Raw genomic sequence first — 14,540 nt, 5'->3', positions numbered from 1 at the left:
CAGCCTGTACTTTTCCATGAATGGGAGGGGGTAGGGGCAGGGGTGCTGCCTGGGAAGGCTGCCTGGTGGCCTGGCATCCCGGGGATTTTCCTGGTTGGCTTTGGGGAAGTTATTCCGACCTGATCCACTGTGGTAGAGGCCCTGATGAGTGTGAGGATTCAGAGCCCCAGTCTGAAAATCCATGGTGTCCTTGGTTCCCCCAAGCCAGGTTTCTGGTTGACCTGCATGGAAGCTCTTCAGGCCTGGCCCCTGGCATTAGGCCATCTGCCTCCAAGCACCTGCATGTCTTAAACACCCCCACCTTTAGGGCTGGTTGACCTCACCAATAACCTGTGCTCACACCTCACCCCAGCCCTAGGGCCAGATGGAGAGTTCATGAACTTCTGCCACCAATAAAATGGAATGATGACAGAGCATTGTGGTTGTACGAAGTAGCTAAACACAAGAACCTGGGGTCTGACATTCAAGTCAGACAGGCTTTGCTGCTTTCAGGCCGCAGTTTCCTCACCCGAGAGAAACAACCAAAATGTCCCAAAACAGACAAGTGGATCAAGAGGAAGTAGTCTATGTACAAATGGAACACTAGTCAGCGAGCCAAGAAGATAAACTCACACCATTTGCCCTGGTAGGGATGGAGCTGGGATTATGCTAAGCAAAATAAGTCAGAAGGAAAAGGAAAAATTTCTGATGGTATCACTTATAGGGAGAATTAGGAATCTGGGAAAAGACAAAACTAGAGGGCAAACCGTAGATCTGAGGCACCCAGCAGGGGGGAGAGAGGGAGAAGGATCAAAACAGGGGAGGGAAGAGCACAAGGGACTGTGGTGATGTCATGGGTGCCGAGGTGGTGGGAGAACTATGGGGACCACACCTGAGGGGAGACATCAGCTATTGTACAAAAATGGATGGTGTCCGAAAATAAAAAAAGGAAAAGGAAAAGAGACATGACTGGCCTATGAAGACTATAGTTAGGATTAATTAAAATGATGCATAGGAAAAGTGCTTATCATTATACATGATACAAAATTGAGACACTGTCATGTCTGGAATGTAAACGTGACAGGTAGGGCCTGAGACGTCGGTCTACCCTCTCCTCCGCCAGCATGGCGATCTAGTGAAGCAGAAAGGATGCTAAGGCCGGGGCAGGCCCAGCAGCAGCCCCAAGGCCCGTGTCTCCATGTTTTGAGTCACACAGCATGGCGGGGGGTTTATGACTAAAGCTGCAGCGGTAGAAGAGATCTGGGCTGTCATCATGGTTGGAGAACCAAGGAACTGGAGTCTCCTCGAGAGTCTGCTCATAGAGACCTAACTTCCTCTAGGGGTCTGTAGTGAAGGCTTAAATGAAAGTGCCGTCAGCAGTTGGAAGAAAGCACACTTTTTTCATGTTGTGGCAAAAATTTGGTGATATTTTCACCTGAGGTAACATGGAAACTAGTACAAGGACCTAACTTGATAGTCTAAGATTCTCATGCAGAACACTGACAACCCCTGGTTCCTTGTTGTCCTTTATGATTAAACATGAAAGAGAGAAAACTAAAGAACAAACTGTTAAGTATAATGGAGCAGGACTTGCTGCATTTGAAAATAAAACTTTCTTAATCCCAACCTCTTCAGAATGAACAATTGTCATATTAAACAATGCATCAGATCCGAGATAGAGCTTTGAGATTTTTCGTTAAAACTTCAGAAAGAGGGCCTCCCTGGTGGCTCAGGCGGTTGAGCGCCACACTATGAAGCTGTCCGCAGCCTCTGCAGCATGGATTCAATCCCGGCTGGCCAGGGAGAATCCCACATGGCGCAGCAGACCTCTCCTGTCTTGCCTGCTGCTCCCCTCAGCAGTGTATTTCTTCAGTCTGCCTGTTCTGTTCCCGCTCTGTCTCTGGTGACAGAGACAGAGAATATCTCTCCCGCGCCTCTGGCCTGTATCCTGGTTCTTGTACAAAAATAAATAATCTTTAAAAAAAAAAAAAAAAAGCTTCAGAAAGATCCAAGATGGTGCCTCTCAAGCATCCATGTTCTGGAAAAAAGGCAAGATCTCATTTTCTCATTTTTTATGGCCTAGTAGTATTCCATTGTGTATATATGCCACATCTTAATTCAAACATCTGTCATCAGACACTTGAGTTCTTGAATATATATTATATTCAAATTGTCTAATAAATCCAATATGTGGACATCCTCTGGAAAAATATCTGTTAACTCCTTTTTTCCTGTGTGCTTTCCTATTTCTTTGTATGTCTTCTAAATTTTTTTGAAATTAGACATTTTTATACTATCATGCAGCATCCCTGGAAATCAAGTCCTCCCAAGTCTTGCCCCTACCCCTCAGGTCTGTTGCTGTTGCTGATGTTATTAGCACTCTTGCTAGTTTTCTGGACTAATTCTGTAAAGCCTGTAATCATTGTCATGTGCAGCCACTGAAGTCTCTAATCAGTAGTTCAGTGGTTAGCTAATGATTGGACAGAGATTCTTTTGTAATGCCTTGAAATAATGAGTCTCTTAGCCATTACCAAGGATTCTGTGTATGTTAGGACAGATCCTCAATTTACCAGCAGTTTAAAAGTTGCCTTAAGGTGTCTACCTTTCCCCTAAATCATGCAGTGTGTTGTGAACCAATGTTACCTCAATAAAAAAAGGAAAGTCTGCCTGAGCCCTCACTTCCTGTTGTGCAAAGGCTCGACATCAGCCCAAGAGGATGGATCAGGCCTGCTCACATGTTTCTCCCGCATGCACACATGTCTGCACACGCGCAGGGCCTTCTAGAGACACGGGAATAAGTTGAAGCTTTCCAAAGTCCCCTGTGAATATCTCATTCCTCAGATTTTCTGTTAAGCCTCTTGCCCCAAGTGGTATGACTGCCTCAAGTAGTTTGATGTTAAAACAATTACAGCAAATTGTTTCTGACAAATTCCCTAGAAACGGTGCTTTCCTCACTGAGTGAACTCTGAGTCAGGCAACTAAAGATCCGCCCCATGAATGGGGCTCTCCAGGGAGCTGCTAGCCAGGGCAAATGATGATAATTCTCTGTTGGTGGGCACAGGGCTTCTTGGGGTACTCCAAACCCATCCTGCCCCCTCCACTGGTTGCTAAGCTGTTGCTTTTTACAGGAACCATAATCCCAAGTCTCCTGGTTTTCAAGGCCACCTCAGAGTTGGAGTGTGGATGGAAATGGACAAGTTAAAACACCACAAAACTTGCAGTTCTTGCCAAAATGCCATCTTGACTAAATGCTCCTTTAATTATTATAGACCTTTGTTAATTTTCAGAGTTCTGAAAAACCAATTATGGTTATTTTTTCCAGAGTTCTAGTTGCTTTTATAGAAGCTGATTTTCAGAGGTCCTCACTTTACCATTCCAAAATGCTTCCTGCCCGATAAGAATTTAAAGAGCAAGTCTTGCAGAGCCTCTCTGTTAAAGGACAGAGTTTCTTAATATCTTAAAGGATTTGTTCCACAGCAGCCTAACTGGAGTCCAAGGTAGAGAAGGCCCCTCTTGAAGGTCACTGTGGATGTGACTTTTGACTAGTGGGGGAGACTATAAATTGACACAAAAAGTTCAGAAAGAGACATTAAAAAGTGAAGATGCTCTTGGACCCCCAAAGTGAACTCTGAAAATCATTCCATTTCAACATGCGCTGTTTTATATATATAAAAAGAGTGACCCAGAAGGCAAAAACCAAAATCCAAGATCCCCGAGAGGAGACGCAAAAGACACATAGAATAATCTAGATTTAACTAAAATCAAGCTCTAGTTAAGACCAAAATGGGCCATAAGAGTTCAGATAGATTTCAGAATTGCTATGGACCAGGAACATCTACATGCTCCCTGTCTCCCTCTTTATGACCTGAAGGGTCTAGAGTTTGCCTGACCCACCACTGCACAGAGGCTCTGTGGAGAACAGAAAACTTTCATCTTCTCTTTAGTGAAAAGTTCTTCAAATCAAGAGGAATGTACTCACCTGAGTAGTCTCATTCACATTTGAACCTGATATAAATTATGAGATCTTGACTTCAAGTTACCACCATAAGGGGTGAGCTCTGAAAGTCCTGGAGAGTGGGACAAGTGTGTCTTGCCCATGGAAAGCATGTAATTTTAGGTTATGGTCAGAATATGGACTATGACAGATTGTATCTTTCAACAGTAGTCACTACAATACCTGCCATCCCACATGCTTTTCTTACAATGTGACCTTGGTATTCCTCCTACTGCACAATGATATCTATGTCCCCTTCCCTAGAACCAGGTAGATCTCTGTGTCTGTATCCACCAATACAGCGAGACAGAAGTGATATTGAACTTCCAAGTTTAAGTCATAAAAATCTCATGCACTGCTGCTTTCCTCTTCAGGGTCACGAGCTCTGGGAAGCCAGCCACCATGCTGTCAGAAAGCCTAAACTCTCCCACATGGAGAAGCCACATATAGGTTTTCTGGCCAACAGCCAGCTGAGATCTAAGCCAACAGTCAGCATCAACCACAAGAGATGTGACTCTGACATCTCCAGATAATTCTAGGCCCCAGCTTTGGGGTCACCCCAAGCTTCACGTCTTTCCCGTTGAGTCCCAACTCATCGTGTAGGAAAGACAAGTTTTGCCTTCTCTGACCTCCCCAAATTTCTGACCCACAGAAACCGTGAAAGGTTTAAGCCCCTACGTTTGGGGATGATTTGTTAATCAGCAATAGAAAACTGGGAACATAATCTAGAGAAAATGGTTTAAGACCCTGCACATTTGAGCTATTTAATTTTTTGCTATTGTGAACATAACTGCTATGAACGTTCTCATACAGTTCCCCAGCGCTTGTGTAAAAGGGCACTTGAGGGTATAGATTTTAAAGTGAAATTGATGTCCACATTTACAAGCTAGTGCCAAATTGCTCTTCAAAGAGGTATTTGCAGTTATATCCACTCGACAAGGCATAAAAAATCCTGTTGACCTCTCTCTGGGCTCTTAACTGCGGTGCCTCTTCTCCGCACCATGCACTCGCCGTGGCCTGCAAATCTTTCTCGGATGCCATTTTGCCAATGAGGCCTGCCCCGGCTGCTCCACGCCAGGTGACAATGCCTCGCCATCACCCTCAGCTGTCCCTGCCCATGTCTTTATCTCCCTTCCCAGCATGCCATGGAATCAGTAATTGTTGCATTTATTGCTTATTGTTCACCTGCCCTAACAGAATGTTCGCGGCCACATTCATGCGGGAGCGCAACCATCCCATACGGGGTAGGTTCATTACCAGTTCCAGCAGCCGTGATGGAGTTTTTGTTAGGGGGAAAAGGCTGTCCTAAAGCTGATTCCATACAGGCTTTGTGGACTCCACCCCCACCCCAGGCCAAAGCCAAAGACTCTGGGAATTCCAAATCCCATCACCACCAAAGGGAAGGTAGCTGGGACCTAAGGGTGGGGTTAAGCAGCCAGGTTGGTATAAAGCCAGACATGTGGGCTTTGGAGGGGTCCCCCATTTTGGCGCCCCGCCAGCTCGCAGCGTCTGGCCAGCTCTGAGAGTGCTTTTTGGGTTTCCAGGTCGTCGGATCAGGTAGGACGCATTAAAGACCTCTCAGTACCTGGTATGTATGTAAATTGTCAATGGTGACTGACATCTTATAATATTGTATATTCAATTGTTTATTATCTACATAAATTGTTTCTGGAAATATAGGGAGAAAGGGTCTCAATAGAGTCCTATTGATGGAACTGTTGAGAGTAAAAACTTGCCTACAAAGGACTGAATAGACCTGGAAATACACCTGACATTTACTAAGTTTTCTTTGACATAATACTGGTAATTTTTTATGCATTTTGTCCTGAATCCACAAAGTTTTGTTTCGTTTTGTTTTGTTTTGTTTTGTTTTGAGTAACCAGGATCTGCAGCAAGGTTGCAATTTTTTCCAGCAAAGCTAACTTGTCACATTTTCTCTCCCCTTGATACCAACACAGCATACAAATAGTGGTAGTAATTTCTGCTACTTATCTCAGAGTCTGTTTTTGCATAACTTCCATAGGGATTTTGTCTGCTTAAACAAAAAAAATTGGACGTGAGTTTGATTGAGTGGCTTTGTGTGGAGTTCTTCCAGAAAGTTGAAAAAGAGCCGAACCAAGAAGAGGAGAACCTGTTTGCTTTGTTTGTAGGGTTCCAGAGACCTCCAAAGAAGGTGAGGAAGCTGCCTCCATTGGCAGGACTGGACAACCCCGGCCAACGAAAAAGCCCTGGTACCCTCGAGAAGGGGAAAGCCCAGGTGGAGTCTGATGAGACCAACTTTGTACCTGAAGCCTACATGGACCAGATGCCAACAGTTCACTCTGATCCTATGTGGAGTATTCCAACAAAGCCAGCTAAAAATTGCTGCTTAGTTATTTCTGCCCTGTGATTTTATGCAAAAATAGGAAAAATGGTTTAAAAGTAGTTTTAGTTTGCAAACTTTTGCTATGCTGTTCAAAGTTTGGGATCAAGGTTGAGAAAATTTGTGTTTTACATCAGTTGAACCATTTTAAGATTTTTTTTTTCCTGTGATTTTGACATATCTGCTGTCTTGTTTTGGCTAATGCCTCCAGATGTTTTTTTTTTTTTTTTTTTTTTTTTGGCTTGAACTGATGAACTGTTTTTCCAGGAATAGAGGACTTTTGCTTTCCACAATGGACAAATACCTGGAGGGACTGGTTTTCTTTCACACTGGAACCCTGGTAAAAAAAATGTTCATCTGAGACTACATCCCAACCTCCATATATTCGATCTTCATCACCATGGAAATGGTGGCAAAAAGTGAAAGGGGGGAATTGTTAGGGGGAAAAGGATGTCCCAAAGCTAATTCCATACAGGCTTTGTGGACTCCACCCCCACCCCAGGCCAAAGCCAAAGACACTGGGAACTCCAAATCTCATCACCACCCAAGGGAAGGTGGCTGGGACCTGAGGGTGGGGTTAAGCAGCCTGGTGGATATAAAAGGCAGACACGTGGGTTTTGGGGGGGTCCCCCATTTTGGCTCTCCACCAGCTCACAGCGTCCGGCCAGCTCTGAGAGTGCCTTTGGGTTTCCAGGTCGGCACATCGGGTAGGACGCATTAAAGACTTTATTTCCCTATTTTCTCCCTGAGTTGTCCATTTTCCTTATTTCCTTTTCCCTTGTAAATAAACATTTTATTAACCTTTTGTGTGTGTCTGTAGTGGAGTATTCATAAGTCCCTTGTAAGGGCGCGGGTGAGGACCCATAGCCAGGCAACCCATATCGGGGCTGCCCTATAACATTTTCAGGCCACACTCCGCCCTGCACGCCTGTACTCCTCCGCACTCCCCTGCACACCTCCATCCTCGGCACCACGCCACCCACACCATTTGGCCAAGTGCACATGCACGGCAGGAGGGCAGCAAAGCCTGAAGCTTCTCCCTTTACTTACCCCACACATGCCAATTGACATTTTTCGTTGTCCACCACTTTCTATTTTTTTTTAAGATTTATAATTTATCGCTGTGTCCTAGCACCCAAATGTGCACAAATGCAATGAGTTTATTAAACAAGTGAATGTCTATATCTTTTCCGGTACCCTAGATAACAAACTGATTTTTACTAATTAAACATAAATGCTAAATCACAGTTGCCTTTAGTCTTCCTTGAAAAGTAATGTTAAGTAGCTTTGCATGTGCTTATTAGCCATCAATGGCTCCTCGCAGGTGACACCCCTGTACATGTCACTCATCCACGTACCTATTGTTTGTTGCCCTTTTATTAAGTCATAGGAGTTCTGTATGTATAATCTTGATACTGATCCATTGCCAATCACATGCACCCCAAATATCTTCTCCCAGTGTACAACTTATCCTTAAGAGGCCTAATAGACAGAAATTTTGTTTATAACATAAGCAATGCAATGGTAAATCCTTTTTCTGTTCTGTTTAAAAATAAACTATTCTCCCACCAGAGCGACAATGCTGGGGGCCAGCTCTTTCTAAATCTTTTTAAAAACCTACTTTAGTGGGCCTCCTCTGGTGGCGCAGCAGTTGAGCGCTGGGCTGCGAGGCTGCCCGCAGCCTCTGCAGCGCCGGTTCGTTCCCGGCCGCCAGCGAGGGTCCCACAAAAAAAAAAAAAAAAAAAAAAAAAAACCCTACTTTAGTGACCACGGAAGGATCTGTGACATACAAGGTAGTACAAAGGACCTCCAGGCCCCTCTGGAGAGACAAGCCCACCCACCCCCAGATCCAGGCCCCTCTCCCTTTCATTCAGCCTCTTCTCCCTTCCAGCAACAGAGACACCATTAATCACCTCTCAGAGCTGCCAGGTGAGCCCAGCCGTGGTGGGGGAAGGTGGGAAAGTGCCCTAGGGAAGGGGCTGCAGCTTAGACTCACCAGCTGGCAGGAGCAGCCCCCACCCCTGCAGAAGCACCGGGCAAGTTCCAACAGACGCGTCTAAGGGGCACTTTGGGATTTAAACCGTAGCCAAAGGGATGAGCCTGGGAGGGGAGCCAGCCCTGCGCTAAGGCAAGGTCCCGCTAAAGCAGAAAGTCTGTTTCTAGAGGGACACGGTCTCCTGTCCGTCTCGCGGGCGGCCCCGTGGCGGCAAGGGGCAGTCGCGGTCACCTCTGCGGCTCGTAGAGAACCAGCCCCTGGTGTGGCCCACACTCCTGCGCAGGTTCCAGGGAATGCCAGAGCACGAGGGGGCAGGCGCGGAGAGGGCCGGGGTCCTGGGAAGGGTGACGTGGTTATTAGCCACAGTCACGTGCACTGACCTTGACGTCACGCTCGCCCATCCCGGGCCTGCGGATGTCTCCTCTGCTTCACAACTCGAGGATGAAACTGTGGGGAGGAGAAAGTTTCGAATATAAACACCAGACATGCCCCCTGTCCTTCTGCCTGATTAGCGGGGCGTGAGCATGTAACCCAGGGGGTTGTCAGTGTCCTGATGAGTCACCAAATCCTATATGAGGGGCTCAGACTTTGCCTCCAGTAAATATTTGCCTTTCACACGTCCTGTCTGTCCTGTCTGCCGAGAAGCAATAAGCAGTCACTGCTGCGAGCCCAGGGCTCACAAGCCTCCAGCCTCAGGTCATCCTCCGCTGCCCCCGCCTCCCGGCACCCAGCCCTGTGCTGAGCACTGGGCGGGGAGTCAGAAAAGCTGGCTCCTGGTCAATTTCTCTCTCCCCTTTTCTACTTAACACAAGCCAGGACATTGCAAGGCCTTCAAGCAGAGAGGCTGCCGACCCGGCCTGCCTTCTGCCCTCGCCACAGGCTTCCCAGAGCATCACATGAACGAATCTTCAGTTCCTGCAAATTGCTGAGGCACCAGAGGAGGCCCACTTAGCGCAGGGCAGTCACCAGCCCTGGGATCCATGGGAATTTCCTCTCCAGGCCTCCCTGCCTGCCCCTCCCTCACCAAACCTTTGCAATCTGAGAAGTGTGATCCCCGAGGAGGCAGACAGTACCTGGACAGCATGGCCTGGGGGTAACTCCTCAGGGAAGGGAGTCCCCCACACCCAGTGTTGTGGCAGCCAAGCACAGAGCAGGTTCTCCACAGATTAGGGCGGACAGATAAAGGAGAGTCTTGGAGCCCTCAGTGGCTTTTCCAGGCTTTAATGCTCTTTCTACACTAATTATTTTGGGGCAAGCCTGCATGGCAGGGAGGCTGGGGGGGCCGGGAGGTTGGCAGGCCTCCCAGCACCCCATAAATCTTTACTCTCTCTCTTTGGGCTCTCTCTGGCATTCTCTCATGGCCTCTTCCTCTCGTAGCCATTCCACCGCAGCCCTTTCATCTGATTGGCCCCACCCTTATAGCCTCAGCCTCCAGGCGCAGGTGTGTCCACTCAGGCATGCCCACACCATACTCCAGGTGTCCACCATCAGGGGTGCGTGCCCCGCTCCCACACTCCCAAGTGTCTTCTGCATTCAAGGCCACAATGGATAGCCACAGGGGCCAATGGCATAAAAGCCTGACCAATTCACTTACCTTACATCCAGGTTGTCACAAATGCTGAGTCCTCAGTCTCCCTGGAGACCACGCACACACAGCGGGCCTCACCCAGAACACCTGACCTGCCAGCGTGCTCAGAGTGGGAGGTCCCAGTCTAAGGAAATCACCTGTGAAGATTCTCCTAATCTTATAGGTAGTACCATGTCCAGAATGTTCCTGCGCCCAGGGAGGCCCCTCTCTGGGCAGACCAGAACAGGGTTGCTGGATCTGGCAAATAAAAACACAGCACATCCAATTAAACATCAATCCGAAGTAAACAAGGAATCTTTTTTTGAGTGCAAGTTTGTCTTACAGAAGATTTGGGGCACACTTACACTAAAAAAAAAGAATGATTGCTATCTATCTGAATTCTAAATTTAAATGGACATCTTGGATTTCATATGGCAACAGAACAACATCACAGGCCCAAACCTAAGCCCATGTATGAGACAGCGTGGGTGCAGGTAGAAATTTAAAAATCACACTCGGAATCAAAATAAAGGGCATCTCAGAGTCTGAGGGCGCTGCAGGGCCTGTGGGCTCCCGGGCATATTTCAGACCCATCACCCCTGTGGCTGCCAGCAGCACCCAGAGGGAGGCGGTAGGAGACCCCAGAAAAGAGGCCCAGGCTCTTGGCAGCCAGCTGCATCCACTCAGACCAGAGCTGAGGGAAAGCACCCTGCAGGGAGAGCTGTGGGTGGGCCAAGGGGAGGTGGCTGCCAAGATGGGGGCCCAAGGGGCCATGAGCTTTCAAATGAAGAAGACTTTGCTGCCAGGAAAGAAACCTCTGAGGTCAGCGCTGCCAGGGCAGCTGGGAACAAGAGGGCCTGCAAGCTGGGGAAACTGAAAAACAGGAGCCCCTGAATCCAGAGCTGCAGTCACAGACTCAGACGCTCTGAGCTCGGGGGAAGCTGAGCAGCTCTCAGCAGTTTCTCTGGGCAGCCAAGCGAGTGTCTCTTCCTAGAAGCCCCACTGGGGAGCCCCCACACAGGTTTCCAGCCCCAACCCAGGACCCTCCAACACCTCCTACCTGAGGCTCACACAGACACGCAGGAGAGCACGCAGGGTCTGCGTGAGCTGACCCCTGGGCTCCGCGGAGCCGCCACCTCACAGGGCTGGCCGCCAAGAGAGGTCGGAGGCTGCATCTTCTAAGCCAGGACCAAGGTGCCACCTTTGGGAAGGCGGTTCCTCAGACACAGTGGCAGCCATCTCAGGACTGGGGGTGACCCGGTAACAGCCAGGAGGACGCAGAAGTGTGTGGCACCCGCTGCCCACCAGCAAAGGCCTACCTCTTCCTGCCCTCTCCTTGCGCCTGGGGGACCAGGCTCCGGGCCTCCTGTGAGGGGGCTGAAGTCATGGAACCCCCCGGAACATCCAGTCCCAGCACCACGCAAGGGGGCGGAGGGGGGGACACGCGTTACCACCAACTTTGAGGAGCTTTGAGAAGGATTTGGGGCCACTTTAACAACAGACGCCACCATTATTATTGTTATTTACAAACGCAGACTGTATGTGTTAAGTACGTTACACACTGTCTTGCTTAATGCACAGCCTATCAGCCGGTCCCTGCCAACCTGGACAATTAACAGTCAGCGGGAGAGGAGCCCAGCAGACAAAATCTCAGACTTAGCAACTGATCATCAAGGTTAAACCCCTGATTGTTGGACAACAGTATCTGGGCTGAAGAGGCTAAGGGCCGGCTCCAAGTCCTTGCAAAGCTGAGCTCTGGCAGCAGGGGGCGCCAGTGTCTGCCATAAACTACTTGCCACAGGAAATCTACACATAATTGTTGCAAAGAAATACAGAAGCCAAAGGGAAGAAACGAGGAAATGATCCCTAGAAAATTCCAGGGGCCCCAGGAAAGAAACTCAAAACAAAACTAGCCAGCGATGCAGGCAGCTCAGACCCAGCTGGAGGGTGTTAGATTCCAAGAGCCTGGGCCTTCCTATCAGCTTCTCCAGAGCTCAGCAAACTTCCTTGGGGAAAAGCCGTCTTGCCCCTGGTTTCTCAGCTGTCATGCCCGCCCCTTGAGATGGCCACAACCTCTGCGGTTTTGCTCTTGGCTCCCTCGGGTCAAGTCCACACCCTGCAGACACCCGAATGGGGAACAAATGAGTAGCGACCAGCGTGCCTGGGAAAGGCCCTTCCTCCTCTCGTCTCTTGTTGCCTGTTCTTGCTTCCACCACTCTCCATTGTCTGTCAACATAGGATTTTTACAATTTAGTCAGTTTCTTGCTTGTCATTGCAGCAGTAGCTGTGGCGGCCTGTTGTAACTTTCTGTATCCCACCCAGGAGCTCCCTCCAGCTTCCCTCTCCGGCTGGCCTTCCTCATTTGTGAAATGAGGGTGACTGTTAATATTAAATGAAAGGTAGCAGCTCAATCAGCCAAAACAGTGCTCCAAATCTGAAGCTATGTGACCTTAAATAAGTTACTCCTCCCCGAGAGGCCTTCTCAGAGTGTCTCTGTTTTCTTCCCAGTCAAATGAGAAAAACTGATGTCTCTGTCTCATATTCTTGCAAGGATTAAATGAGATACCACATGTGGAGCCCTTGGCTTCATGCCTGGCTGTTGGAAGGCAGCCAGCGCTAACTGGTAGTACATATTATTTCAGTTAATAGTAAAGAAGGGCAGGTCAATTAAGGTATTATGGTATTTGCAGAATGTCTATCAAAGACCAAATATTATAACGAAGAGCAGAAGGGTATAAGGTAATGATATATATTTCTTATACTTTGTATCCATGCAGCAATTCTCCCAACTGCTTTGATATTCATTATTGCATCCTCACCGCCACCAGATGACATATAGCAGAACAGATATTATCCCCATTTTAAAGATAAGGAAACTGAGGTTTAAAGAGATTAATTGAATTAATGTTCACCCAGCTACTCAGAGAGAGAGCCAGAAAAAGAATTCATCTTCCCATGTCTGGCTCCGGCCCTCAGGATGCCATAACCCTCCGTGAGACGGGCTCCCGGTCCACGTACATTCTCCTCCTGGCCAACATGGGCAGGAGGACAACAGAAGGTCACAGAAAGACCGGGTTTGTGTGTTTAACGCAGCCACTCCAGCCGCCACTCCTGCTGCAGACCAGAGCCCTGGGCCGCAGATGAGGCTCAGCACCCCGAGGACAGGAGGGCGGGGAGCCAGGCCCCAGCTCACCCCACTGCTTTTGTTCAGTGGTCACTCCACGTGTGTGGCGTGTTCTCGCCCGCAGCAGGTGCTGCGCCCTACGTGCAAATCTGTCAGGGACAGAAACATGGCTTCAGCCTCACAGGACTTCTTGTCTAGTGAAGGGGGAAGATGATAAGCACCTAAGCCACGCGCAGACACAAGCAGCCAGAGACAGGTGAGTCCAGGTGTGTTTAGAGCCCGAACCAATGAACCCGGCCCAAGGCTGGAGGTGCAGGGGAGCACCCCAGCAGCGCAGGGAGAGGGTTGCGGGCCCCAGGGCTGGGCCCCTGGAGGATGGGAGAAAGGAGAACAGGCAGAGAGAGTGGGGGGTGGGGAGGGTGAGGATTTGGCCAGCGGCCACCCAGGGCCACAGGCTGGGCCTGCAGGCTGCAGTCAACTGAAAGGGGAAGGAAAGAGAGCGGCTTTTCAGGGTTCGCTGGTCATAACAACAGGAACAGAGTCTGGCTTACTTCAAAACACAAAACGAATTTATTGCAAGCAGATGTAGCATCAAAGGAAAAGCTGAACAAGCCGGCCTTGAGCAGGGCAGGAAGAAAGGAAGGGCCACAGGTCTAGGTGGTGGGGATCAAGATGGTCCCCCGAGTCAAAGAGATCTGCCCAACCTCTCTCAGTCCTGGGGTTCCTTCCCCAAGATTCAGATTCCCCAGAGATGGTCCCTGTTGGCCAGAAGACAACATACCTGGAAGACAGTCAACAGGACAGCTTCCAAGGGGGAAGGACGGCCAAAAGGAACATCACAAAAATCAGGGTGACATTCCCAAAGGAGTGGGAAGGAATTCTGGACACAAACACCCCCACACTCACCCGCCCTCAAAAAAAAAACCCAGACATCTACTTGAGATTGCGAAAAAAAAATGTCTGGAGGATCATCAAGGACAAACTGGATTTCCTCTGGGTTTGCCCAGAAAATAAGCTCAGGCCATGTGGAGTCCAGGGGCGCACTTTTGGGAGGTGGGAGCTCCTGGCAGGTCACATGGTGTTTAACCCAACTCCAGGCTCTCTGTGTGACTCACCTGTGACAACCAGAGAGCTAAGGTAACCTCTAAGTAAATAAACCTCCAGCAGGGTCAGAGGTGACAGAGAACGCCAGGGGCTGGATTCATTGCACTAACAATTATATGCAAACCAGCTTGAAGGCTGACTCTAAAGTTTTCCCTGCTCTGGGAGTGAGAAAGCTGCAGGAAGAGGTGAGCGGTACCTTAAGATGCAATTCTGGGTGTGCCAAACAATAACCAGCAGAAGTGATGGATCGGCGGGTAGGAAGCCCCGAGATGTCCTGAAGATCTAGCCGTTGGAATCAATTGTGGTTTCCTTCCTGCACAGACAAGCTTTGTCCAAAATGTGCTAATCCAACATATGATTTCTCACAGGAAGAACACTTCAAATGTGGGTTGCAGTATCTCAAGAAACCCATAA

The 14,540-nt window shown here is 48.7% G+C and overlaps 1 long non-coding RNA gene across 1 annotated transcript; it reads right to left on the bottom strand.

Annotated features, from left to right (window-relative positions):
• Positions 1 to 7,593: 7,593 nt before the first annotated feature.
• On the bottom strand, positions 7,594 to 9,629 carry LOC129145092 (uncharacterized). Its single transcript, XR_008550150.1, has 3 exons — positions 9,405 to 9,629; positions 8,712 to 8,778; positions 7,594 to 7,817 (listed from the first exon to the last, which is right to left on the bottom strand). It is a non-coding gene; the product is annotated as an uncharacterized LOC129145092 (long non-coding RNA).
• Between the last annotated feature and the right edge of the window lie 4,911 nt (positions 9,630 to 14,540).

This window comes from Talpa occidentalis, unplaced genomic scaffold, assembly GCF_014898055.3.
Source record: "Talpa occidentalis isolate TD23 unplaced genomic scaffold, MPIMG_talOcc4v2.1 talOcc4.9, whole genome shotgun sequence".
NCBI classification, from domain to species: domain Eukaryota; kingdom Metazoa; phylum Chordata; class Mammalia; order Eulipotyphla; family Talpidae; genus Talpa; species Talpa occidentalis.
The sequence above is the reverse complement of the archived record's forward strand: the minus strand, read 5'-3'. Positions and strand labels throughout refer to the sequence as shown.